At 36.0% G+C, this 21,230-nt stretch overlaps 1 protein-coding gene across 39 annotated transcripts in view; it reads left to right on the top strand.

Moving 5' to 3' along the window:
• ZBTB20 (zinc finger and BTB domain containing 20) overlaps positions 1-21,230 on the top strand; it is a 1,019,756-nt gene that overhangs the window by 104,492 nt on the left and 894,034 nt on the right. The window contains exon 2 of one of the 39 annotated variants that reach the window (XM_069069923.1): positions 17,434-17,562. The exons of the other annotated variants lie outside the window; for them this stretch is intronic. The gene's annotated coding sequence lies outside the window, so the exon portion shown is untranslated. The remainder of the gene's footprint in view (positions 1-17,433; positions 17,563-21,230) is intronic. 39 annotated transcript variants of the gene reach the window in all.

The raw sequence follows: 21,230 nt of genomic DNA, 5'->3' as shown, positions 1-21,230 counted from the left end.
TTAATTACTCATGCTAAATTTAATAAAGTTATATATAAAGATCCATCATCAATGCAAATTGTTCTATCCACATACATAAATTTCAATATCAGATATTCACAAACCTTAAAACTTATTCCCTCACAGCTTCAGGTGCAGGAAGTAATACAGAGGCCTCTTAACACTGGAAAGAAAACAGCTGAATGTAAAATCCTCTAAAACTGTAAATGTGAAGTCATAAAAAACAAAACAACAAGTGCACCCAGCTAGAAATCCCCTAATTCATTTTATCCACAGGGATACTCACACCTATGTGAATTACAAAGATGAAACCATAATCTCCTAAAGTTCCTCAATAAACTAGTATAGTTATTTGCCTCCCTCTCAAAAGAATAGCTTCCTAAGTATTTCAGAATGTCTGCGGACTGCCCTAGTCCCTCTCCCAGGAAGCTGCTTTCTCATCCTTATGGCACAGCCCTCTGGCATGCATGACCAGCCACCAGCTCAACCCTGTAGAAGAAAAATTCTTTCATTCCTTTGTCTGATGTGTTTCATTTCCCCAGTTTAGATGATCCCCTCTCTTGTAGGCTGCAGCAGCAGGCATTGTTAGTTTCAATAGGCAGCCTGGATGCACAAGAGCAGTCGTCATCAAGAGGCAAGGTTTCAGGTCTAGCCCCTCTGTGCATGGTACAATGTTAGATCACTTTTCCCTGCTGGATTAGTGGTCAAAAAAGAAAAAAAAAAAGAAAGCAAACGGTCTCCAAAGGAATCCAATTAAAGTACTTGAGCTTCAGTGACATCCTCCCTGTTGTTACTGTAACTTCTCAACCTTATTCTCACCAGTTGAAGAATAGTATATATAAACACAGACTTTATTCTTGTTCAGACAGCTATACCACATAACTCCAAAATTCTCCAATTTTCATCTTTTGGAGAGATTGCTTTAAAGGATAACCATCTTTATCATATTTAGTGCCCTTGGAATATTCATACTTTTATGTACTTCCACTGTATCTAGGACTTGTTGCATGAAACTGCTTGACAGAAAGAATATAGTGTATTTCACAGTGCTTTTCTTGGTTAGATCTAAGCACTTTGGTAATATTTATATAGTGCTTACTATTTGCCAGGCACTATGCTAAGTACTTTGCAGTTATCTTATTTGATGCTCACAACAACTACCTGGGAGATGCATGCTAATTTTATTCCCATTTTACAAATGAGGAAAACTGAGGCAAACAGAGTTTAAGGACTTGCCCAGGGACACACTGAACTCAGGAAGAGGAAGAGTCTTCCTGACTTGAGACCGAGCACTCTATCCTCTGTGCCACCCAGCTGTCCTAGCAGTAACCAACACTTAATCAAAAGATGAATCCAAGGTTGCTAGTTCATTTCAGGGTTTCCTTTTAAAAACCCAATGTTGTTGAGCTAATTAAATATTAGATTTTTCTGTCTCATGATTTCTTAATCTTGTAAAGGATATTTTTCAAGTGGAGCCTTATTTGAAGTATCTTTAAGTCCAATAGTAAAAAACAAAACAAAACCAAAAAAAACTTCTTTGGACCCCAGTAGGACACAAAGTTTTTTAGCTTGGCTCCTGATTAGTTCTTTATTCCTTTGGTGTCTGTCATTTATTTACTCATTTAACGGGCTTTGGTTTTGGGAAGGTTTTTCCACTTTATTGTGTTTCTGGTGAGCTTTGGGATCCCATTGGCTTTAATTTTATTGGTGGTAGATTCTGCTTAGATTGTTTCTTTATTCCAGTTAAGGAAGATAAGATGATAGGTTCTTAGTATTTAGATCTAAAGGGAACCTTAAAGAGTATGTAGTCCAAATTTCCTTTATTTTAAAGATGAGAAAACTGAGGCCAAGTGACTTGTTTGGAGTGAATCTGGGATGGGATTTAAACCTGGTCTTCTGATTCTGTTTGAAATTACTTTCTAATACCCCATTGCTTTAACTTTCTTTTGCTAATTTATATGTTGATCTGATGTCCTTATAAGCCTCCACCAAAGTCTGTTCTGTTTTCCACTATAAATTTATTGGGTCAGGAAAAATGACTTCTTATAAAATATTAGGTTCAATTACTGTATTATATGAATCATAAGTACATATAGTATAACAACCATTGCTTCATGCATCATTCCTGGCAGCTATTGGACAACATAGTAATTTGGGATAATGGATTTTTGTGCCTCATGAACCAGACAAATAAAAAAACCTTATTTGGATTTGCGCCAAAGGTCTGTCATCCTCCCCTCCCCTCTGACCTCTTCCCTTTTTCACGTTTACCATATTTATGGGCAGCATTTAGCTGTCATAATTACCTGTTCTCAGACAATGCTTAGATCTTGAAGAGCAGACATTTCTTCAGATCAGACATGGGGTATGAGGCCTTGATCAGAAAAATTGTCTGAGATCTCAGGACTACAACAAATTGGGGTTATGAGATGTAAAGTTTAAGGTGTATTATTGGCAGAGCTGTGTGAGAAAGCTTACACAGCACCTGCCCACGCTAAGTCTAGCTCTAGCCAATGTGTTTCTCACTTTAATGAATACTACGATTCACACAATCCTCTCAACATTGTAAATAAAGAACAAACAAAGAAAAAGAGAAAAAAAATTCCAAACCAAAAATCTTATAGCTAACTCTAATAGTTGACTGGTAGTAGACCATACTAGGGCTACTTGTATTAGTAGGCAATTTACTTTGTGCCATCAATCCCAATTCCATTCTGCTCACTGCTTGATTATGGGTTCTCATTAGTGAAACTGCCTACACACAACATTACTTGGCAGAATTAAACTTTTAACTACTGGTTCTTTTTTGACTTATTCTTAGAACTGATGTTCTTTGCACTTTAGAATTCTCTCTAACTTACCTGAAATATATTGTGTTTGAGCACAATACAAGGCTTCAACCTTATACAAGGCAGCTAGTTGGTGTAGTTGATAGAGCACTAGGTGTGAAGTCAGGAGGACCTGAGTTCAAATTTGACTTCAGAATTTATTAGCTGTGTGACCTTGAGAAAGTGATTTAATCTTTGTTTCAAGTTTCCTCATCTGTAAAATGGGGATAATAGTATCTGCATCACAGAATTATTGTGAGGATCAAATAATATAATATTTGTAAAGCTCTTAGAATAACGTAGGCTATAGTAATGGCACATAGTAGGTGCTTAATAAATGCGTGTTCACTTCCTTACAAAAGGCAGTACCATCTTCTGATATTTCTAACCAGATAATTGTTCTTGTTAGCCCCCTTAACAAAAATTCTCCTAAACCTTCACTAGATGCTCTACATGGCAAAGCTCCAGAGAGCTTTAACGATTTATTGATTATAACTTGATATTGAACATTATAAATTTTAAAATAATAAAGCTTGAAAAAAGATGACAATAAATGGTAGTAAGTTGTTCACTGGCATACTTCATATGTCAGAATTAGACACTTTTGGATACTTTATGTGCTTAGTAGAGAATCTGTAATGAATTGGTTCATGCTTTGGACTTTTTTTTACAAGGCATTCATTCATTTTTCAGGTGAACAACAATTCTTGATAGCTATTTTTAAAAAAATCTCTTTTCAGTCCTTGTTTCTTATCATTGGTGTAGCTTCAGTCATTTATATTTATATACTTCTCATTAATAGATGGAGTTGTGATTTCTTTCCTGATGTCTCCTTTCTACTTTCTGAAACCTTTTTGATGCCATCTTTATATTTAAATACTTAAGCAAATTTGTGATCTCATTGATGTAAATACTCCATCTAGTAGTGAAAATTGTAACCTATCTATACCTTTTTTTTAATCTTTGCGACTTTTGCCCATGGCTTCCTGTGAAGAAGAACAGTCCACCTACTATGCTGGAGTTCTTCATCTAAGCTTTTTGATATTTGATGCATACCTGTGCTTATACTCTGGTTGTCAGTGATAGCTACATGACCAATCCACTTAATTTTCTTCTTGTATGATATACTTTATGCCACTAATTAAATGCAAGTTGTTATTGATAATTGATATTGAGCTTTACAAATATTTTCACCTTGTTTTGCTTGATTGTTATATAGTGGTTAAAAAAAAGCAAGTTACATTTAAATCATGTTTTATACAGTTGTAAAGTTCTTTAATTATATTATTTGATTTAATGTCCCAACAGCCCTATGAGGTAGGTAGTGCCAGATTATTATCTTTATTTTTTAGATTAGGAAATTGAAGTTTAGAATAGGTAACTAATTTGCCACAATATATAAGTAGTAAAGCTAGAACTCAAGACTAGTTCTTCTGATACCAAGTCCAAGGCCCTTTCTACTACAACTTATAATCTTTCTTTTTGTATATCCATTTTAGTCTTTGTACAGTTATAGCTATTTAAGTTTAGCTCTTCATTTTTACTTCCTAATTTATCCATTCTAGCTTTTCAGATTGCCTTCCTCAGGTACCTCATTTTCATAGCAGTTATTTCACTTTAAGACAAATAGTGGTCCTTGCTAATGGTTTTTAAAAAAAATATCCAAGTAAATAGCAGTCATTTTAGTCTGAGCACTTAAAAAAGATGAATGTTGCAGCATCTACCTGTTTTGTTAAATAACATTTGTGAAGTAGCTTTTTTTTTTAAATTTTGGTAAAGATCAAAAGACCTTCTTCCTACACAAGTAGTTTCTGGAGTTAGTCAACAATATGTAGACACAGCCCAGTATAGGTAGTTACAAAAAACAGTATAATAGAAAATACATTTTTTCAAGGCATTTACAATCTAATAGAAGATATAAGAAAAAGCTGTTTGTGTAAAGCAAACATACGAATACATATGTGCTTTATATATATGTATATGTATCTAACAGTTGATATAAAGAAATGTTCACAAGTTCTGAATATTTGAGTAAGGTGGGGGAAAACAGTAAAGGAAAAAAAAAACACAAAAACCCAACAACCTCAAAGTGTTACTGGAATGTTAGAAGCGACTAGAGCCAAGTGGCCTTAATTTACTAGGATAGATTCCATCAGGACATGTACCTGTTCACCTAGCTAAAATTTTGTATGTTCTCCAGTACCAACAGCGCTCTGTATACTTTAGACATTTAATAAATATTTATTGAATGCATGAATGAATGAGTGACTAAATGAATGATAGAATCCTAGCTTTGCTCTTTCATTACCTTTGTCAGTTTCTTCATTTGTTAAAATAAGTGAGTCCAAGTCAATGACCTCTAAGATTTCCTCACTTTTTAAAGCCCAAGAGCCAGAAAGAATCCTTCCTTTCTACTGTGCTGTTGTCCTCTTTTGCCCCCATTCTAAACTGCTCAGAGTATCCCTCGCTGGTTCCTTACCCATAAAATCTTCTCTTCTATCAGTGAATCACAGAATCTTAGAACTGAAAGGGACATCATGTAGTTATAGAATCTTATATATACATATAATATATATTATAAACACACACATACTTCAGAAAGAGAGACAGATCTAGTCAACTTAATTTATTTCATTTCATCTATTCCATCCCTCTCACCTTACAGATGAGTAATATTGAGGTCTCAAGAGGCAAAGTAATTTCTTTAAGGTCACAGAATTGCTCTTTCAACTATACCACATCAGTCCCATTATTTTAAAAATGAGGGAACTGAGGCTTAAGAAGAGTCTATGACTTTGCCAGGGTCATACAACTAGTAAATTGTAGAACTGGGACTGCAGTGCATGTTTTCTTACTCTAAGCCCCATGTTCTTTCCACATCACTTTTCTTTTTTTGGCTATACTTCTTCAGGCCTCCTGATTTTGGGATTGTTTTTTAGATATGTAGGGGGAAAGACAGTTTCCTGCCCAGGGGACTTCTCAAAGATAAGAACACCTGACTCAGAAGGATTTAGAAGCGGGAAACTTGTCTGGGAGTATATTACTGGTCGGGTTGTGGGAGAAGCATAGATCCCCACCTTTGCCTAATGGAGGGGAGGCAGAGCTTTCTCCATAGAGTTACAGGACATCTGGCCAGGTCAAATTGAGGATTCTTTTTCTTTATCCAAATCTTTTTTAAGATCAATTTCAGGTTAAAATGAATATCAAGTTCTCTGATGTCAGATAAATTTCCAAGACACTGTTGTGGACCCAGTTTATTTTAGCAATTGTTGGAGGCTATACAACAATTAATATGACTAAGATGTTACTGTAGAGTCAGTATCTATAGAAACTCCCCAAACAGACTGGAAATGAACGTTTTCTGGATCTTGATTGTATTGATAGATTGTTTCCACTATGATCCTACTCCATTGATACTTGCTAGTGTGGAAATAACCTTGCATTTTATCCTCTGCCTATGTGTTTAGAGTAAAAGCTTTGATAGGCCCTGTTAAGAAAAAAGTCTTCAAGCATGGGCCTAACAATGCCTCTTATTTGAAGATTAGCCTAGCCTTCATAGAGGTTCAACATTAGTCTGGCTATAGGTGATGATTCTTTCAGCTACTAAAATTCTCAAAGACTATACCGTGTTTCCCCGATAATAAGACACTGTCTTATTAAATTTTTTGGACAGAAAAACACCAGAGGGCTTATTTTCAGGGGAGGGCTTATTTTAATGAACATTGACAGCAATTTTAATAAACAGGTAAATGTGAACAAAAAAATGTACCTTTATTCAATAAGCAAATCACTGGGGAAGAACAGGATGACGCGCTCACTGCTGTAGCTCTGATTGGATGCAGCTCGGAGTGCAGCGTGCATTTCACCCGGGGGGGACGGTGCATACAGAGGGTACCGTAATGTAGCGTGTAGTGCAGGGGATCACCTTCACTACAGTAGCAATCTCAATAGGGCTTATTTTCGGGGGAGGGCTTATTTTAGAGGAATCTTACACAGTAAGGGGAGGGCTTATTTTTGGGATAGGTCTTATTATTGGGGAAACACGGTAGTAGCGCCAATGCAATATTCACAGCTCTGATGGTGACTATGAATATGCTGGCATAGTTCTCAATCACAAAATATAACATACTCTCCATATATAACACAGAAGCAAAACATTTATTCAGACACCAGAAAACCAAATTCCAACACCAGAAAGTCAAATCTGTCATAGTAACAAAGAAGTTAGTACACCATAGCACAGCAGGAAATCACACCATCCTTTAGCCTGCCCACAAACAAACACTTATAAGCCTAGCTGTTTCCTTGAGTGCATCCTCTCCTCCCTCTAGCTCTTAACTGCCCTGACTCCCAGCTTCCTATGGACTCCGCTCCACTTTTCAGCAAGCTCCTCCCACCACAGGTTCCATGTGATTACATTCAGTCTGATAGGGGGCAGGGAAGATCTTCAAATTCCCATTACCATTGCATTCAGCCTCAAGATCTTTCATGTCCCTTACATAGCAAAAATGCATTAACTATTCATTTCATTACATAGGTTAATTGGAGTTTAAGGGGTAACTGGTGTCAGTAGAACTTTACAACAATATAATTGGGATAACACAAAATAAGCACATAAAACAATATCTTAGGGTGGAGATTGAGCACAAGCATCTTGAATGAATGGGGCTTAAAATCTTGGGGTAAGTGGTGAAGGTCTCTTCTCCCATAGCTGCTTCCTCCTGAAATTGGACATAGAGCTGTCCCTGCCAGAAGAAGTCCCATTCGAGAAGTCATCTGGCTGGCATCTGGAACTTGGTCGATGCCAGGTCCAGGGGTGACACATCACAGTCTTGGATAGTGGACAGACATCTGACTTATGCAATCGGGCATCTGCAGGTGAAGAGTACTAAGCCTGCAGGAAACAAATCTAGGAAACAAGTTTAACAGACAAAAAGCCGAAAAGAAACAAGGAGACAGTAATCAGAAGCAGAGTAGATATAGGTTCAGATATGCTTCTGGAGTCCATGAACCCACTAGCATACCCTCATACACAGTAGAATATGTGAGTTAAGGGTACAATTTAGTAATCATCTTCTCCTGAATAAACAACAGTTACACTATTCTCTTTCCTCTGTGCTATAATCTCCACAGCCTTTGGAACATTGTCTGGCTTCTGCTTCACTAACTCCCAATTTTATTCTATCAGTAGAATCAAACCTTTCAGTTCCTCTGATGGTTATTTTGGAAGGAGGGTCAGTTTTCACAAGTGGTATTGTTTCACAAGGAATAATAACTACTTGAACTATTCTATCATTTTTCAAAAACTGTATAGGTTCTTCACCTAAATTTTGGAATGTCACAATAATTTTTCCTTGATAATTAAAATCTGTTACTCCAGCCAATACATTTATTCCTTGAGCTACTAATCCTGATTTAGGTATTATCTGTCAAAAAATATTTTTAGAGATTCTCATAAATATTCCAGGAGAGATTTTTCTTATTCTTTTCTATCCAGCCAAAAGTCCTCTAAAAATGTAAATCATATCCTGCTTGAACCAGGTGTTCCTGGATACAGTACTGGGATATCTTGTCTCACAGGCCAGTACTCAATATTTGGGATATTATGTGTTTCTTGTTTTCTAATTTGCAGATTTGGGGTCATCATTCTGGCTAGAGGTGTATTTCCTCCCAGTGGCCTCTTATTCAAATTACATAAAGCAGTGAACAAATTATCCTTCCAATGTTGATATGAATTATTAGTACTTAACTTCCTTAATTGTTCTTACAATAATCCATTCATTCTTTCAATCAACCCAGATGCTTGTGGATAATATGGAATATGATATATCCATTCCATATTGTTTAATATACAATATCGCTTTGCTTCATTACCTTTGAAATGTGACCCATTGTCACTTTTAATCTGCATTGGGGTTCCATAATATAGACTTATGATATCTAGAGTTTTACAGGTGTTTTTCTGAGTTGCATTCTTATAAGAAAAAGGCACTGAATAGGTGTCAACATAAGTACATATAAATTTGCATCCTTTATCTTGGGGTAGGGGACCAATATAATCTATTTGCCAAATTTGGGCTGGAATTTTTCCCTTTACTATCTCTCCAGTTGCTTCCCAAGGAACAGTTTGTTCCTTTTCCAGTTGATGTATATGACATTCCTCTGCTACTTGTCTTAACAATGAATATGAGACACTAATACCTGGATCTTTTGCCCACTGGTGTGTGACCAGGACCCCTAAGTGGCTGGCCATTTGATGAACCCATTTTGCTAGTGCTGGATCATCAGTTGGTGTTGGAGTAAGGGAAATATGTTGAGTAGCAGTTTTTCCTAGTTGATCAGCATGTGCATTGTACTCATGTTCTGGCGTGGTGAGGGCCATGTGAGCATCTACATGAAAAACTGACAAATTAGAAACCAAAGACATACCCCATATATTTTCCCATAATTCTTTGCCCCAGACTTGTTTGCCATGAATTTCCCAAGTTTTTTCACATGGGCATCCATGTAGCTAACTCATTAACTACCGCCTATGAATCAATAAATATATGACACTGTTCTCCTCATTCTGTTTTAATGGCTTGATGCAATGCTATAAGTTCAGCATATTGACTACTTCCACCTGTCCCAGTACTTTCTTTAATCTAAGACTCCCTAAAGGTGTGACAAACTTGGATACAATGGTTCAGGAAGATCCGTGGGGGGCAATTCTTACTTCTGTATTCCATCTAACATCAAGTCCCTTTTCTTGGTACATTTTATATAGTTCATTAGTTGGAATACCATCAATTCTTCCAAAATCTACCTCTGCTCTCAAAAGAACAGTAAATAATTCTTTTCTTTTCAATCTACCCTGACTTTGAATTCCCTAGGCATTTTCTCTTCTCTCTTGAGGAAATTTATCTTTTTCCCATTCTCCTAAGTCACTTAGCTGTGAAATCTTATCCAGTACCTCCAAAAGACAGTTCTCCATTTCACCAATTAGTAGAGTCAGAATTAGGTACTTATAAGCAGGAGGAGCTGTCTTCTCTATGATATTTCTATGAGAAACTGCTAAGAGGATATCATGATATGCATTTGCATCTCCAACCATGATAGCAGTTTTCATTACCTCCTCCTTTAACTTTCTCATATAACCCCTAAGTGAATACCAGGTTTTCTTTCCACTAGGCCACATAGAATCTGGGGGATACATTTTATTGTATCCCTTGGCAGCTAAAGCTAACAGATTGGTTGTATTGTTACCTCCTTGCATATGAAAATTTCTAAAAATCCTACTGTACAAAAGGATTCTGACTAACACCTATAAATTTCAAGCAATCCACACTATCCATACTCCTCTGGCCCCTTCATCACTGATTCTCACCATCCAAGACACTAACAATTCTCCCATCCTTTGGGTAAATCTGCTTAATGTATCAGTAACCTCCTGCTAAGTGAAATCCTCAATTATCTCCCTGAACTTTGGCCTTCCTGATTCTCCTGCTTTCCTCTTAGTATGGGGTGAACTTCTGCCCTTGTAAAAGTCTCATCATTTAACATTATTTCATTTTCCACCCATGCACTCTCCTGGTAGCTGTTGCCAAGACAACTAGGCTCAGTCTGTGTTAGGGTAGCATGCACATTCCTCTGGTTAGTTTTTCTCTTCTTTTTCTGAGCCAGACCCACAACATCCATCTCTTCTGCAACCTGAGACCCTCCAGCTTACTATTCTGAAGGGAAGCCCAAACACTGTGACACAGAAAGTTTCCCATACAAATCAGCTAACTTCCTCTCCATCTGAGTTTTCTCTTCCAGCAGCCTGTCTCTGCTTTTACATATAATATGGTAACCTGTTAGTAAAACCCAGCCTCTTCTACACACCCCTTCCAGTTCTCTCCCTGGTTTTATTGGCATTCCTTGCAAACATGTTTCTAAGTCTCTGGGTTCTCCCTTCTGTAGCCTCAATTCCCAGTTTTCTCAGAGCCCTGTAATCCATTCCCTTTCTAGGAAGGAATAAGGCAAATTCTCCCATCCTGGGATATTCATTTTTTCTAAATCCCTTTTGCCTCCAAATAGAGGTCTGATATTTCGTGATCCCATCCACGTTGCTAAATGTAGCACCAATGAATTATTCACAGCACTGATGGCAACTGTAAATATGCCGATATAGTTCTCAATCACAAAATATAACAGACTCTTCATGTAGAAGACAGAAGCAAAACATTTATTCAGACACCAGAAAATCAAATCTCAACACCAGAAAGTCAAATCCATCATAGTAACAAAGAAGTTAATATACCACAGCACAGCAGGGAGCCACACCATCCTTCCCACAAGCAAACATTCACAAGCCTAGCTGTCTCCTTTGGTGCATCCTCTCCTCCCTTCAACTCTAACTGCTCTGACTCCCAGTTTCCTGTGGGCTCTGTTCCACCCTTCAGCAAACTCCTCCCACCACAGGCTCTATGTGATTACATTTAGCCTAGTAGGGGGCAGGGAAGATCTTCAAATTACCATTACCATTACAGTTGTCTACCAAGCCATTTAGAAGTGTTTCATTCAGAATTGTTGGAGAAAGTAGGTATCCTGATGAAATCACAGATCCTTCCTGCAGTGGAGGGGAAAAAGTAACTTGATACCTTCCTTATAGTTGATGATAAAATTCCATTAAGTTGATCCCTAAATGTTCCACCTAGCTTTGGGTATGGCTTTTATTAAATTTATATGAACCTAGGCAAGTCACTTAAATTCTGTCTCAGTTTCTTTATCTGGAAAGTGGAATGGGTCAGCTAGGTGGTGCAGTAGATAGAATGCCATGCATAAAGTTAGGAAGAATCATTTTCCTGAGGTCAAATCTGGCCTTAGGCACTTCCTAGCTTATGTGACCCTGGGCAAGTCATTTCACCTTGTGTACCTCATTTCCTCATTTGTAAAATGAGCTGGAAAAGGAAATGGCAAACTAATCTAGTAGCTTTGTCAAGAAAACTCCAGATGGGGTCACAAAAAATCAGACATGACTGAAATAAGTGAATGACAACAACAGAAATTGGGGATAATAATAGCATCTCCTTACAACAATAGGATTGTTGTTAAAATAAAATGAGATAATATTTGTAAAGTACTTTGCAAACCTTAAAGTGCTCTAAAATTCTGTTACTATTATTATTATTATTCAAAATTTAATTTTATATAATTGAATATGACCACCAGTTAAAAAGGCCATCTATTTATCTCATCATGTATCACTAGCATATAAAAAGCTAAGCTAAAAGATATGGAGTTGGAGTAATTTTCAGAGCTTAAGTGAGTATACAAAAATGAAGCAGATTACAGTTAAGAAAGGCTGTTAATGGGGGGAAAATGGAACACTAATAGTTGTCTTCCTTTCATTTGGTAAACCAAGTATATATAAGAAAAATAATTTATGATTCTTTGGAAAAACAAACCCAGATAACAAGAATGGCATGGTAGAGCTCAAAGTAACTCAAGAGATATACAGTCATATCTCTATTCTAGAAATGAGGAAACAGATAAAAATGACTAGAAGGCAATTCGGTATTCTCCCAGTCTGATATTAAAACCTAATTATAGTCCAAGTAATGTCAAAATATAAAAGTTTTCTATAAAAAATTTCACATGAAAAGATTAAGCACTTTTATGAAATTCTCTTAACTATTCACTGATTCATTGCCTATCTATCTATAGCTAATATAAGACAATTTTGTTGTGGTTTGCTAAAAGCTGGATATTATACAGTTGAGGATTGAGATTATCTTTAAATAATTAAAAACCTACTTTGCAAAAAAAAAAAACCCAACCAAATAAATGAACATAAAAAAGAATAATCCAGTATCACACCGTATTCAAACTATCCAGTGCCTTTTTGAATTATCTAAGTTTAAAAAACAAAAACAAAAAACAACTCCTTAGTCCTCCTCTAAACATAAACAAAAAAAGGAAGAACATGTTTGGTAAACACAAGTTTTTAGCAGACATCTTTAAACCTACTTGAGAGAGCTTACAAAACACCAAAGAGTTAGGGAGGAGATAGGAAAAGTGAAGATTTCTCCTTGAGGATTTTATCAAGGACAGTGTGTATTTTGAGAGGCAGAGGAAAGTATAAATGAGAAGAAGACAGGATTTGTCTCAAAGATTTATTATAATTGATTGCGGCTTATAAAGGTTTCCATTGATAGTGAAGAGGAGGGAGACTGTCCTTTGAAGAGTTGCCCTGTTGTTGCAGCTGCTTGGGCAGGGTTCCTCACATATCAATAGTGCCTTGTGGGAGCTTGTCCTGCTTCCCAAATTTCTGACTGACATTCACCAGGCAGAGAAGGGCGTAGGGGCTGGCAGAATTGGCTGCAAACATAATAGAAGTATTTGGATCAGTTTTGTGTTGAGGAACTGTGTGTGTGTGTGTGTGTGTGTGTGTGTGTGTGTGTGTGTATGAAAGAGAGAGAGAGAGACAGAGACAGAGAGACAGAGACAGAGAGACAGAGAGAGAGAACTGAGTAGTTAACAACATGCTATATAATGGTCAGCAAAGTTGCACTATACAGATTATCACAGAGGAGTACTTAGATAAATAGAAGTCTCTGGATCGTTATCTTTTTTAAAAAGTTTGACAGAGGCCATATTTTATTTCTTTTTTGTTCAGTAGTTTTGCAAGAGCTGCTTTTTGGGGACTGCTAGAAAATGTCAGATATTCACAGATGAGACTACACTAAAATTTTTCTTTCACAAAAATATGCTTTGATTGGCATTTTCCCATATTATAAAGGATTTTTTTGGTCTTACCATCTATAAACATTTTCAGTTACATGCTAAATATTGCTCTAAAGGAAATCTAAAAATTACTTTCTTGTTTAATAATTGAAGAAACAAACATGAACCTATTCCCAGCTTTGTGTGTTTTATAGATGACTGATTGCATCTGATTTACTGTCTTAGAATTGTGAAGTTTTTGAGTTGGAAGGGCCCCTGGAGAATCTTGGGTTCATTCTGCTTCTAGCTTTAGTGTCAGAAGGTTGTGTGGAAGAAGAAATTAGGAGGACTTGATGTAAAGAAAGAGGAGGAGAAAAAATTGAAATATGGTGGTTCTGAAGTTATGAAGTCCAGGGACTGAAGTTGGGGCAATCATCTTCATGGTTGAGAAAAGCTAGAGCTGAGGAAACTCTAGAACTCTAGAGGATGAGAAAGTCCCAAGGCAAAGAAGAATTAAAGGAGAAGGACCTGAGGAGAGGAGGATCTGAGGAGAAAGAAGAGGAGGAGAAGGGCTGAGGGAAATGAGAAGGAACTGAGGTGAAAGAACCTGGAGTAGAAGAGAAAGCTCACAATGTAAATTAAATAATACAAGTCTGTAGGACAATAAAAGAGGTTGTTAGATCATGATAAGGGCAGTGAAGTTGCTAAGGGGGTGAAGAGGTACTGATTATGTGAGTGGATTTGAAGACAAACCCCAACCCCTGTTGCCCCAAGCCAGACCATTTTTCCAAAGGGGTTATCAACAGGAATGAACGAGTACTGAAAATTTCACTTCCATAAAATATGGAGAGCATGGAGATTTTTTCCACAGAGTGTAAAATATTTATATTTCTGTCCTTGTTATTAATATTCACTGACTGTTCTCCATTCTCAGAGTATAGGTTGGTCTTCTCCTAGAAAAGAAGGTAAAAGGGACTCAAGGAACACATCTGCATCTTTCTGGGAGAATAAAGTATTCATTAAAAAGAAGAGAGAGATCAGGATATGGGAACAATAAGATGGAGGAATAGATATTTTCTCTCATCTCCACTGCCTTTCAGATCTCTCCAAAACAGAAATTATATGCCACAGATAAAGCAGCTTCAACTATCCAATGATCTAGGACACGTAGAATCCAAAAGAATGTTTTTAAAAAAATAAAATTATGCAGAGATATTCACTGACCCTGGATTTACTTAACACTCCTCCCCTACCTCCCATACTACATTACCAGATCCAAGGACTCAACATAGGGTTACAACAAAACCCATCCTTTTGGGAACAGGACAGGATACCAGGAAAGGGTATGTGCGTGCGTGTGTGTGTGTGTGTGCGTGTGTGTGTGTGCGTGTAGGGGGTGTGTGTAGCATTCCATTAAATCTGAGGGAAGGAGTTTAGCATCCACCTAGGCCTCAGAGGTTACTAAAGTGAATGATACTGCCCCATGTGGGGGCACTGGTAGCCTCAGGTACAGTTGGGTGCTATTGAATAAAAATAAGGGGGTTATGGCAGCATAAGGAAAGAAGAGAAGAGAAGAAAATTTTGAAAAACCATTCATATACATTTCATATGTTGTGTAACAGTTAAAATTTTAGTGATTATATTGTTTGCAGATAAACACACAAAATACAAGTTATAACCCATCAATGGTCAGGTCCACTGACAGATCTTAACAAGTTGGCAAGTGAGCGTGTCAGGTGTTGTTGGAGAAGTCCAACATGCATCAGCAGGAATATTTCTGTGTAATGACTTGTTTACAGTGTGATACTATATGGTTATTGCATCATCAAAATTTCAATGCAAGGAACAAACCCCAATAAATTTACAATAAATTATTAAATTTAAGATTCATAATTAAATTTTTTTTGGAATGACACAAATTTTAAAAAAAGGTAAAGGGCTAAAGAAAGTAGATTTCCAGGGTAATGCTGAGTAATTTTTATTTTGAAAAGAGGGCAATAGGCCAGATATGTTTGGGAACCTCTAACCTATGGCCAGTTCTAAATACCTAAAGGTCACTTGAAGAAGAAACCTAGGCTGGAGAACTGTGAATTGCTTTTCATGGGAGGAGGCCAAAATACTTTTGAGATCCAGTCTCCAAGGAAACAACCATTAGAGTAGACAAGATTGAAACATGAATAAGAAAAAGTTAGGAGAAAAATAAGACTAAAATTACCAAAGACCTCAGGAAGTAGAAAGCTCAAAGACTTTGAACATAAACAGATGTATCAATAGAGAAAACATTAAAAACAGAAAGAAATATGGCCTCCAGATCTGGGAAATGTATTCAGACATCTATGAATAAATACTGCAAAATAAAGGAAAATGATCCCAACACTTGGTTGATGAGGCACAGGATCCTTTGGAATCACATCTGTTCCTGAGCTGGACAAAAGAGAAATGAGAATTCTGAGAAAAGAATTTATGGACTGCACAGCAAAGTAATGTGTAGAGTAGAATAACTGGAATTTGTGATGGCAAGTCTCACCAAAGAAACAAAAGAGAGAACACTAGATTGGGAATGCAAATATACAGAAGTGAAAGACAACCTAAGAGAGAAGCCAAAAACAGTCATGTTAAAAGAAAATATGTTCACTATGGAAGCAAAACTTCTTGATCTCAAAGATAGGATGTGTAGACAAGATTCTAGGTCTCCAAGAAGGACATGAGAAGACCAAAAATCTTAATACCATGATGGAAGAAATAATAGAACTGCCCAGAACTTCTCAACATAGAAAATGAAATATCAATTGAAATAATTCAAAGATCACTTCTAGGAAAAAATCCAAGGCTGTAGACTCTAAGATATGTGATGGTTAAATTGAAGAATTTAATTCAGAAACAAGTTTTGCAGATGATCAGGAAAAATACCTTCAAATACAAAGGAAAGGAAAATTTGAATTACACAAGACTATTCTGTATCTACCAGAAAATATATGAGGGATTGGAATAATTTGTGTTCCAAAATGAAGCTCAGGATGCAGCCCAGGGTGACCTATCCTGCAAGTCTGAGCTTTGACATAAATGTGAAAAGATAGATATTCAATAATAAAGTGGCATTTGAAGAATTTTTAGAAAGAAAACCAGAACTGAAGAGCTTATTTGCTTCCCAAACAACATAGTTATACAGGAGGAGTAAATAAATGCAACTGCAAGGATAGGAATAGCAACAGAATAACAATAGAGACCAGTAAGAAACTTAATTCTAAATGTACACAAGGAGATTAGAATGAAAGCTGCCAAAGTCTGGTGAAAGTAATTGGAGAGATAGGCATGGTACACTATAGACAGAATCTGGTGGCACAATGCTTACAAATGAATCACTGTTTTTTGTGGGACTCTATTGCAACATTAGAGGGTATATAAAAAGGGGGAAGGGGAGCAGGGAGATTAAGATGAATGTGTGTTGTTCTGGGATTAAATCAAGGATTAACAATGGGGAAAGATGGATCCCCGTGTTTTCAAGAGTAAGTGAGGAGAAGCGGGGAAGGATTGAGAAAAAGGAGGAAGAAAGGAGGCCATGCTTTGTTGGTGGGAGAGGGGGTTCCACTGATGAATGCTTCAATGGGTGAAGAGAGATGGTTTGTGAAGGAAGATGGGGACTTAGAGCTGTGTGTGACCTGGGAGATTTATTGTTTGAAAAATCTACTCATTCTACCTTTGGGGGAGTAGAATTGGAACTCCTGAGGGCAACTGTTACCTGGGGAAGTGGGAGAGCAGAGACCCAAGGAGGAGATTTTGAGAGAAATGGGGAAAGAAAGGTAATCAGAGGAGGGTATAGGTTAGTGGTGGGCTACATTGTGAGGGACATGGAGGGAAAGTGACTCTGAGGCAGTGTACTCTCTGACACCTTCAATAATTGACATTGTTCTGGAAGTAGGGCACAATGGAAAAGAAATCCACAGGGAAAGACAAGGAAGTGACAGAAACTGCCTAGAAGAAAGAGTCTAGAATGGATGCCTTGGATACTTTGATTACATAAAGAATACAAAGAGAAGAGAGAACCCAGGTAATTATAGAAGGAGGATCCATAGTAGATTTTTAGAGAATTAGAGAATGAGGATCTATAGTTGATAAAAAGAAAAGAATGGATAATGAAGAGAGTAAAAGAGATACTTTTTTTGTGAAAGAGGCCCCATAAATGAAATAAGAAAACAAACAAAAAGCAAAATGAACAACACTAGTTGAAGGGGAGGACAGGAAAGGCAAATCTACTTCACTTAACTAAGATAAAAAAAAAATAATTATATAACTAGATAAAAACAGGAGAGGAAAAGGAACTAAAAAGTAAAACCTAAGAGGGAAAAGGGTTAACAGATGAGAGGAAGAGATCAGGGATGAAGCCAAGAGAGCCAGTGGAAACAAGGTCACATTAAAATAAAGTAACTGAAGGAAGATAGTACTGAGTTTGCAGCAAAAGAGGGGAAAATAACTTTAAAAACCCGAATGTTAGAAACAGATGGAGGAAAATATAAATGTAAGTCTTCTAACTTTAAATGTGAATGGATTAATCCAATAAAACAAAAAAAAAGAGTGATAGACTGAATAAGAAAGCAAGCTCCTACAATCTATTGCTTATAAGAAACATATTTTTTAAAAAAACGTATACATAAAGTAAAGCCAAGGGGAAGGAAAAAAATTACTATGCATCAAGTAAATCTAAAAAAGTAGTCATTGCAATCATACTATTTAACAAAGCAAAACTAACATTCAAAAAATAAGAATGAAAAACAAAGAAACTTTATTATGCTAAAAGGAACCATAGACAGCAAAACCAGTATCAGTAATAAACTTATATGCTCCAAAATACCTTGGTATCAAAATTAATGAAAGAAACATATGAGCTAAAATATGACATAGACAGTGACACAATAATTACAGAAGGCTTTATTAACCCCCTTTTGGTTTTGTACCAACTTCACAAAAATATAAACAGAAGGGAAATTACGGAACTGAACCAACTATTGAAGACACTAGAGTTAAAAATATGGCATTTTTTAAATGGAACAGCAAAAGAATATATGTGTATGTGCATGTGTATGTGTGATTACATACACAGATACATATGTATATATATATATGTATGTACATAATTTTCAGTGCCTCATAAAATTTTTATAAAAATTGACCCATGTATTAATATTAATAGATAGATCTATTTCAAACTAATGTAAAAGGCAGAAACAGTGATTACATCCTTTACAAACTCTAATGCAGTAAAAATATTAGTTCATTCAGGAACCATAAACAAAAACTACAGACCCAAAATGGAGACTTAAACATGATTGGGTCAAATAACAAATCAAAGAAATAATTATGTAGAAGAAAATAATAATGATAAAACAACAGACCATCATTTCTAGGATGATGCCTAAAGCAGTCTTCAGGGGAAAATACATATCCTTAGAAACAGACATTAACAAAATCGAAAAAGAGGGGATTAATGAACTAAATGTACATTTAAATAAATTAAAAAGTTAAAAAAAACCTTAAGTAAGCAAAAGAGGAGAGATTAAAATTAAAGGGAAATAAATAGAAACAAAACAACATAAAAATGATAATATTAAATGTTGGTTCTTTGAAAAGACTAATAAAATGGATAAACCCTTAACTAATCTGATTAGTTAAGGAAGGGAATAGAAAATCAAATCAACACAATAGCAGATGAGTAAAGTGATATCTCAGCAAACCAGAAGAAACAGAATGAATCAGAGCATATCATGCATGGTTATGTGCTAACAGAATGAAAAAACAACAGCAACAAAAGAAATGGAAGAATACCTTTAAAAATAAAACTATCAGTGAACAGAGCACTGGCCCTGGCATCAGGAGGACCTGAGTTCAAATCCATCCTCAGACACTTGACACACTAGTTGTTTGACTTTGGGCAAGTCATTTAACTCCAGTTGCCCTCCAAAAAGTGAAATCAACAAACAAAACTACCCAGAAGATCAGAGAGAGATTTAAATGCTTTAATATCAGAAAAGGAAATAGATCTATCTGTAAAGGAACTACCAAAGAAAAAGACTCCTGGTCCTAATGAATTCACAAGATAATTCCACCAAACTTTTAAGGCATATTATTACTCATCTTCACAAATTATTCTGAAAAATTGGGACAGAAAATACCCTACCACAATCCTTTTATAGATAAATATAGTCCTAATAACTAAACCAGGAAAAGATAAAACACAGAAAGAAAACTATAGGCAAATATCATTGATGAATATTGATTAAAATTTTTAAATAAAATCCTTTCAAATAAACTACAGCAATTTATCCAAGAAATTATTCATTAGGATAAATTAGGTTTTAAATTAGTTAGAACAAAGAAACATGGGGAAAAACCTCCTTATTTGACCAAAAACTACTGAGAACACTGTAAAGCAGTCTGGCAGAAATTAGGCCTTGACCAGTAGTACACCATATTCCACAATCCATGGTTAAAAATTAGACAGTCAACTTAATTAACCATATTAAAGAACAAGACATTCAAAATCACCTGATTATTATCTCAACAGGTATAGAAAAAAAATCTTTGAAGAAGTACAATACTTTTTATGGTTTAAAAAGAAAACATACAAAAGTATAACCATAAAGAGACCTTTTTCCATATCATGGAAAACATTTACAAAAAAAGAAAAGTAAGCATCATATGCAATAGGGATACACTAGAACCTTTCCAATAAATTTGGGAATGAATCAAGGGTACCCATTCTCACTACTGTTATTTGATATAGTTCTGGCAATGTTCAGGAAATCAATAAAACAGGGAAAGATAGGTAAAGAGGAGAGAAAACTATCCCTATTTGCTGACAATAAGATGGTTTTCTTGGAAAATCCCAGGGAATAACAAAGATATTAATTGAGACAAATAATAGCTTCAGCAAAATTGCAGGCTTCAAAATAAATCCTTAAAAATCAAGAGCATTTCTATATAATAATAATAACAAAAAACAATAAGCAATAATAGACAAGGAAATCCCATTCCAAATAACTACAAAATTTCTTAAAATATCTGGGGATAAGCATAACAAAACACACAAAAGAATTGTACAGATTCAATTACAAAGTATTCCTTATAGAAATAAAGAACAACTTAAGTAGCAGGAGGAATATTCAGTGCTTCTGGCTAGGCTGTGCTAATATAATAAACATGAAAGTACTACCAAAATTAATTTATACTTTTAATACTATACCAATCAGATTACCACAAGGATACTTTTTAGAAGTTAGTAAGATAGTAACAAAATTCATTTGGAAAAAATCAAGATACACTATATCAAAGGAAATGATGAAGTAGGGAGCAGTAGGTAATAGCACTTTTAGACTCCAATTATCAGTCATCAAAACTACCTGGTATTGGTTAAAAATGAGAGATAGGTAAATGGAACAGACTAGACAGGGGAGAATAATAAACAATGGAACTCAATAAGCTAGTGCCCTGGAAAAACTCCTTATTTGATCAAAACCAGTGAGAAAACAGGAAGGCAGTCTGGCAGAAATTACTTAGACCATATTCCACAATATATTCTAAGTGGATACATGACTGGGGTGGCTAGGTGGTACAGTGAATAGAGCACCAGCCCTGTGGTCAGGAGGCCCTGAGTTCAAATCTGGCCTCAGACACTACACACACACACACACACACACACACACACACACACACACACACACA

Source organism: Petaurus breviceps, unplaced genomic scaffold (genome assembly GCF_028583685.1).
Source record: "Petaurus breviceps papuanus isolate PSGF00001 unplaced genomic scaffold, PetGlider_PUasm1.0 90792, whole genome shotgun sequence".
Taxonomy (NCBI): domain Eukaryota; kingdom Metazoa; phylum Chordata; class Mammalia; order Diprotodontia; family Petauridae; genus Petaurus; species Petaurus breviceps.
The sequence above is the reverse complement of the archived record's forward strand: the minus strand, read 5'-3'. Positions and strand labels throughout refer to the sequence as shown.